Genomic DNA, 7,597 nt, shown 5'->3' with positions numbered 1-7,597 from the left:
CCGTCAATCGCGAATTTCAAGACCCTATCGAGACCAGAGTTTCGGAAAAAATGTCATTCGACTATATTCATCGAGGCGAGTGTTTAGACAGTCGCATTCGTCTCTACGTTGCATAGAATACAAGATATAACAACTTCCGGTCTGACCGGAAGTTGACGTCTTCGGCATCCCGAGACCCATAGGAACTCTATGATATCGATCCAACTGACCAATATTAAGCAAAATCCGAACTGCGCATGTGCATCCGAAATTTGTGGGGGGTAGAGGACCCACGGAGGTACTTCTAAATGAAAACCCCATGTCTCTAACATATGTAGTTTACGAGATATAACGAAAACCATTTACGCATGCGCAGTAGATGAATCCATGGGAAGGGGGCTTCTATAGCCCCATCGAATTACTATGGTGAAAATCCCATATCTTTAACAGCAGGTCATCCTTTTAAAAACGCACCTGCTTTCAAAGAAGCATACATAATAATAATTCAATATTTCTAAAAGCAGATGAAGATGAATATTGCCATTTATGCTTTATTCATTCATTGCCTACACGATTTCGAGCTTCAATTATTCGAAACCCCATAATGAAAAGAACATCATGTTCTTACATAATAATAACTAAAATATAACAAAAAATTTTTTTTCTTAAGAGCCTTCTGATTAAATCATTTTGTCATACTGTAAAAATGCTTCTGAGCCTCCTCTTCATGACATTAATCCTTAAAACCTATTGAATCGGCCTTCTGAAAGATATCCCCTACCTCTAATAAGGTAAATCTTTTAGCCGTGACTAAAAATATTTAATAAAGGACAACCTACACTCCTTTTGCATTGCTTTTGAGTATAACTTAGGTTTGGTACGCCGCCGGGAGAAAAGGGAAATCCAAAAAACAAAACACTAGAAATTTAAAAATCGTCTTACAAAACCGTAAAAATACATAGAATTTTGAGTCTCTTAGTTAATGGGGTCAATTCACGATCACGTGTCATGTACCAAACAAACAGCTTCTGTTCAATTATCAACCGTTCTGCGCATGTCGTGATGTCTGCCGATAACGTTGATGAAACCATCGTTTAGTAAATATTACGCTAGCCGATCAATTATTAAAAACTTCTGATTTTTTTTAAAAAAAGATATTATTTTGAATTATTTAATCCAAATTTTCTTAGTTATATAATTTTATTTCTTATATTAGAATTTTAATTAGTATTTTCAATGGAATTATTGTTTTTGCATACTTAATTAACATCGCTTTTTAATTCGTTTGGTGCCCCTTTATTCTTTCCTTTCCCATATCCCTTGCTTTTTTATCCAAAGGATACATTTTGACAAATGACTATGGCAGTGTTTTTGAAAAATTACATATGTTCTTTTTTACATATTTAAATATTATTGAATGTTGAATCTTATGAATATAGTTCTCCCAGTTAGTTTTTTTTTTTTTTTTTTCAAATAATTATTAGTCTTAGATAAGTTAATATTTTAAAGCTTACTAATAAAATTATTATATTTTTTTTCTTATGTAATTACTTTTATAAATATTGAGACTTTGATGTTTTCAGTTTGCTCAGAGGAAAGAATATAAAATTCAAATTAGTATATATTGAATAAATTATGCTTACAATTTCAAATTATGAAATATAAAAGGCATAGATACCTTTTTTTAAATCTATGCAACTTATGAATCAGTTATTTCATTTTAATTTGTAGAAATCATTAAAGGAAAACAAACAAAATCACATTTTCATAATTTTTATTTACACATTACAAAAAAATATATAGAGATAAATAAAATATATATAACTATTTGGAAAAATAGGATCAAATGGATATTTTAATGCACTCACTAATTCAAAAAAACTATTTATCAACATTTATTTTTCTAGACACTTAGAAATAATATAAACACAGTATTACAAGAATGTCAATGTAAATGATGAAATCAGTTTTATTCAACAGAAACATCCTAGATACTAAACAACATTTTTTTTATCACCAATAAAAACATAATGTTGAACAATATACTTTTAAAGCAGAACATTTATGAATTTTTTTTAATGCTAAAGTTACATTGATAAAAATTACATTGAATGAATATCATAAAATAAAACAAAAACACATAATACAGTAAATTTAATAAACAAGAATAAGGTCATGATAAATCTTAATATATATAAATTACGTGTCACGTTGTTTGTCCGCGATGGACTCCTAAACTACTTAACCGATTTTAATCAAATTTGCACACCGTGTGCAGTTTGATCTAACTTAAAAGATAGGATAGCCCTTTTTTTGAATTTTTAATTAGAATTTTAATTATTAATTAAAAACTAACTTTCCCGCCAAAAAAATCTTCAAATCGCCAAATGAGTACGGCTTCAATTTTTTTTCCCAACAGTCATGAGGCTAGGCTTAAGATTTTTCTGCTGATTATTTGAAACGATTCTATTTATTTTCTTAATGTTTGATGCATTTAAAATTAAACATTGTTAATGAATCGATCTTTCAGATTCATTCTGAAGTACTTTTGAATTAAAATAAAACAGAATAAAGGAAATTAAAAATTTCTAATCTGCATAACGTTACCCCAACTGGCGTAGAAAAAATCACGCATTTGCGTTCCGTAACTGGCGTTGAAAATTCACGCATGCGCATTGTATTATGATTGTTTACATTTCAACGGAAGCGGACTCGATTTAAATTATTTTTAGGTTCGTTGCATGTTTTTGTAATTAAATTGTATTTAAGTTAGTTATATATTTTTTGTATACGCTTATAGTTTTAAGTACATCGTTTTTTAAGTAGTTTTTTTTAACCTGTTTTCGACGGATTATTTTAAACGATTCGTTTTATTTTCTTAATGTTTGATGCATTTAAAATTAAACATTGTTAATGAATCGTTCTGGTCATGATGAATCTGAGAATATTTTGTTGACAAATTCTTGAAATATTACATAAATTAGGAAAGATATTCTTTAGTGCCCATAAAGTTTGAACGCTCAGTGACTCTTTTCAGTAATCATATTACAAAAAAATACTTTGTTTCAGTAAAAAATATTATTATATTAATTGCAGATTAATCCTTTCCACTTTAATTTATAGTATAAATTCTACGGGAACTAACAGAAAATTAGAGAGATACATATTACGTTGTGACTGAAGGCGTTTATAATATTATGAGTGAATTATATATCAAAATTTGAAGTTTTAAAATATTTTGATGAAGAAGTTATTAAAGTAGGAATGCCATAAAATATTTAATTATTAAAATTTTAATGAACATTAAGATGGGCGAACCGGCTGGTCGCCAAAGGCGGCTAGTATATATATATATAGAGAGAGAGAGAATTAAAATAGGTTATAAAGTGTAGTTGAAAGAAACACTTTTATGCTTTTACAGAATTTTATAATTCAAGATTGATATGTTAAAGAAATAGGAAAAAAAAGAGTCCAATATTGTCTGGAAAGAATCTCTTTCTTTCTTACAGAATCCTGAAGTTCTTGTAACTCCTTTTGAAAATTGCTGATTCTGTCGATTATTTCAGAAAAAGTAATAGTCTGGAAAGAAGCAGAGTACATTCCACTGAAATCAGAATTCATATAATTTTGCTTAGTAATCAATTCTCTTGCATTTATATACTTAACTAAATGGCATGTGTTTTCAAAACATAAATATATATATATTTCTCATATATAGCATTCAATTTATCAAATTAAGAGCACTTTTAATAAAATACATCAATTATATATATATTATAACAGTCTAAGAAAATTGGATTTTCAGTAGTTAGTAAAGGATTCACTTACTAAATAAATCTTTAAGAAATTTATTCGCTTCCACCTAAGTTTAGCAATATTTTTGCAACAACAATTTGTTTACTTATGTTTATTAAATTTAGATAAAATTTTGTACAAAAATGCAATGCAATATTCATGTAAACATTTTAAAATCTTCTAAGCATATTCAAAATTATCCGAAATTTCATCAAATGTGAATAAATAAATTAGAAATGCACTCACGATTTTGTTTGATTGTTTTTGATGGCAAATCGCTTACCGATTTCTTTTTCTTCGAAGAGTTTTTCTAACAAATTACTGGAACAGCTATATTTAATAAATGAACACACACTGAATGAATTCTTCAAAATGATCGGAGTATATCACCGACTTGAAAAAATCTATACCAAAGCTATCAACCCAAGTTAGGGTTGAAAGGAAAATAAAAAAAAAAAAAAAAAAAAAAAAAAACATTTTATCATGACAGTCACTCTTGTGTTCCGCATTAAAGCATACATCCATCAGCACACCAGTATTTCCTCTTTTAACACATAATAAGAGGAAAGAAAATGACTCAAAAATTATAACTTCAAATGTAAACAAAAAATCCGCTTCATACTTGGCGGAGAACGTTAATGGCAGACTGCTCGACGAAAGCGGTGCGGATGAAACTTAAATACCATGCGGAAGAAGTACATGACATGTGACTTTTACGTCACATGAATTGACCCCATTTTTTTCCCATAAAAAAAAGCCAATTTGTAAAGATTGCAAGAGTAAAAGATCGTGGTCATAGTTTCCAAAAACGAAATAATGCCATTTGCGATTGTGTAATGCGGAAACTCACCCCTTCTTTCTCTACCTTTTTTTCTATATACAAATAGAACATTCCAGTTTCGATTTGCGAGAGAGTTGTTCTCTTTCCATGAGATTCCCGAATTGCAACCAATGAGCACATGCGCGAGACTTCTGCAGCTGTGTGATAGAATTGATTACATTTCTCTGGTGGGATCAGCGCGGTGGTGTTTAGTCTACCATACTTGAGTTTATTGAATGGTTGGTTTATTATTTGAGAAACTGTGAGCTTATTCAAAGTAGATAAGGGAATATTTTTAAACCAGTAAGCTGCTAAAAATCCGTATATGATATGAATTGGACGGATAAACAAAACCAATCCTGGTTTTGCTGAATGTTTTCGAAAAGTTCCACAAAATCTATTTATTGCGTATTGCGCACTTTATAAAAAGATAATATGCCTTAAATAATATGGGAAAATATGCACTTACTGATCATGTCAAAAGAGGAAAACCTACAAGAATGCATGCCAATTCAAAAGAATCGTCATTGATGCTGGACTGGCACATCAAATCCAAAAATGTCAGATTTAATGTCTGAAAATGAATCATTTCGAACTTTTTAGAACAATAATTTAAATCTGAATTTGCATGAGCATTAAAACTTGTTGCGTTACATTTGACCTTTAATTCATTCTATAATATGTTGGAAATATGTTCACTGAATGTGGAACAGCTAAAAAATGTACGTTAGGCAATGTAGAAATTTTGAACATTTTTTTGTTACAGATTAGGTCCATTAATCTATGAAACTCATGGCTGAAAAATCTGCAGAAATTGAAGCCCAAATACTTGAATTAGCAAAAAATGTATAAATAAAAATAATCTTCTTTGTAATGTTTTTTGTTAAGTAGTTCATTAAATGATTGTATCATAATAATGAAAATGTTTTTTGTTTTATTTCAAAGGAATCCTTAATTTTGTGTGACTTAAAATTAAAGAGCATGTGTGGTATTATATCCTCCCCATTAATATTTAAATTTTGTCTTGCTAAATTCTAAATAATAAATAAAGATAAAAAGAAATTTTGTCTGTAAATATAAACATTCTTTTAAACTGTTATTTTGAATAATGTTAAATTGTTGCTTCTCTTCCTTTCTCTTACCACTACTTAAAACTGTATTCCATTATAATTAGAACATGAGCATTTTTCGCACATTTTCTCATATCTTGAATGCACATACAGTGAATTCCCCCCCCCCCAGTTTCGAATGACAACCCTGATACTTCAACCTCGTAAGGAGGGGAGAACATCCTGTGGTGCACGATAATGAAGAGTAAATTGGAGCCATCTGGGGATGCATTTTAAAATTACATATATTAGCAATTGTATATATATAAGTGCTAAATCGGTATACAATATAAATGCATATTGCCAATTAAATATGACTATAAATGCACATATCTAAAAAGATCGATTGTGTATACATGATCTAAAGAAATTCTGAGTTCTAAAGAATTTTGGAATTCGAAACTTAAACAAATTTTTCAAAATGATGAATGGAATGGAACTGACACCTCAAATAAATGAAAGTAAAAAATATATATATACTAATAATATGCAAATGGAGAAAAAAATTGAAAAAATATCTTAAAATGTAAAATTAGGACTCGAACCTATAGGGTTAACTACAGGCCAGACTTATTATCAATCAGACAACACTATATGCATGTATATGGATATTTTTAAAGTACCATGTTTTGACGTTAGTATATTTAGAATACTAAAACGAAGCACTAAATAAAAGCACATTGCCGTTTGAATACGACTGTAACTGCGCATGGCAAAAAAAGAGTGAGATTGTGTCAAACTGTAGATCCTCATTAATTCAAGTAAATTATTCAAAAACATGAATAAAGTTGCTTTAATATTTCACTTAAACTAAGTGATAACTTAAAAATACATAAAGTAAGAAGGGAAAATAAAATTGATGGTAAAATGGGACTCGAGCCTGTGAAAACTAATAAGCTACCAGTAAATAAAAGTAAAAAATATATTAATAAAATATAAATTAAGGTAAAAATGAAAAAAACATTGACTTTCAAATGTGAAAGCGGGAGTCGAACTTGTACACAACTTTTAGCGCGAGTTCGCAAATTGTACAGACTAAGTTTATGGCAAAGGATACCGACGTGCTCTGATTGGTTTAAGCCTTGGCATCTTTTTGGCAATGTTTTGCACTCATAATAGTGTAGTTTTTCGCTTATTTGGCTCAAACCTTGTACCTTTCATTAGTTTTATGGAAGATACGAGTGAATATCAACACGATCTAATTTTTATTAATATTGTTACAAATCTGTAATTTTGCAACCCGGTACGAATAGTGTCATCGTGAGAAAGACCATTGTAAGATCTGTCCTGTGCATGCTGAGCGGGTGCCGCGTCAATGACCTCAGAGCTTGGCGACAAACTTGGCGAGCATTTGGCGGCTTGGCGAGGAATTTGGCTAGTTTGGCGACTAAATGGATAATACCAGAAAGTTCGAGAAGTTTCATGATCCATCCAGTAATAACAGAGATACACCCAGGTACGCCCTGATTGGTCAGAAGATTCTAGCCCCGCCTCCCAGAACTATAAAAGACGGACACTCAGAAGCTAAAATCCCTAAATATAAACCATCTACAAACTCTAGAAGACCCCGTAATATACTACTTTAATTTATCTCAGCCCCTTAGTTTTTCTTCCTAACTTTTATTTTTTCAAACTCAAATTATACTGTATCTCAATAGCCAATTCTAACTCACAAGCAGTAAAAACTTACTAAGCCCAACGGCAGCGTACCCCCCCCCAACCTCACCCTAATATCAGACAATCACAATGAGTCCTGACACTCGTCATCTCCAAATTTCGTCGAAGACGGCCACGGCAAAGTATAGACAGCAAAGCACTGTGAAGTCTCTCCTTACCGGGGATAAGCCCCTGCCGGGGCTAGGCGCCCCGTCAACCCAACCATCAAGCTACGAAG

The sequence above is a fragment of the Argiope bruennichi genome, chromosome 5, assembly GCF_947563725.1.
Source record: "Argiope bruennichi chromosome 5, qqArgBrue1.1, whole genome shotgun sequence".
Classification (NCBI taxonomy): domain Eukaryota; kingdom Metazoa; phylum Arthropoda; class Arachnida; order Araneae; family Araneidae; genus Argiope; species Argiope bruennichi.
The sequence above is the reverse complement of the archived record's forward strand: the minus strand, read 5'-3'. Positions refer to the sequence as shown.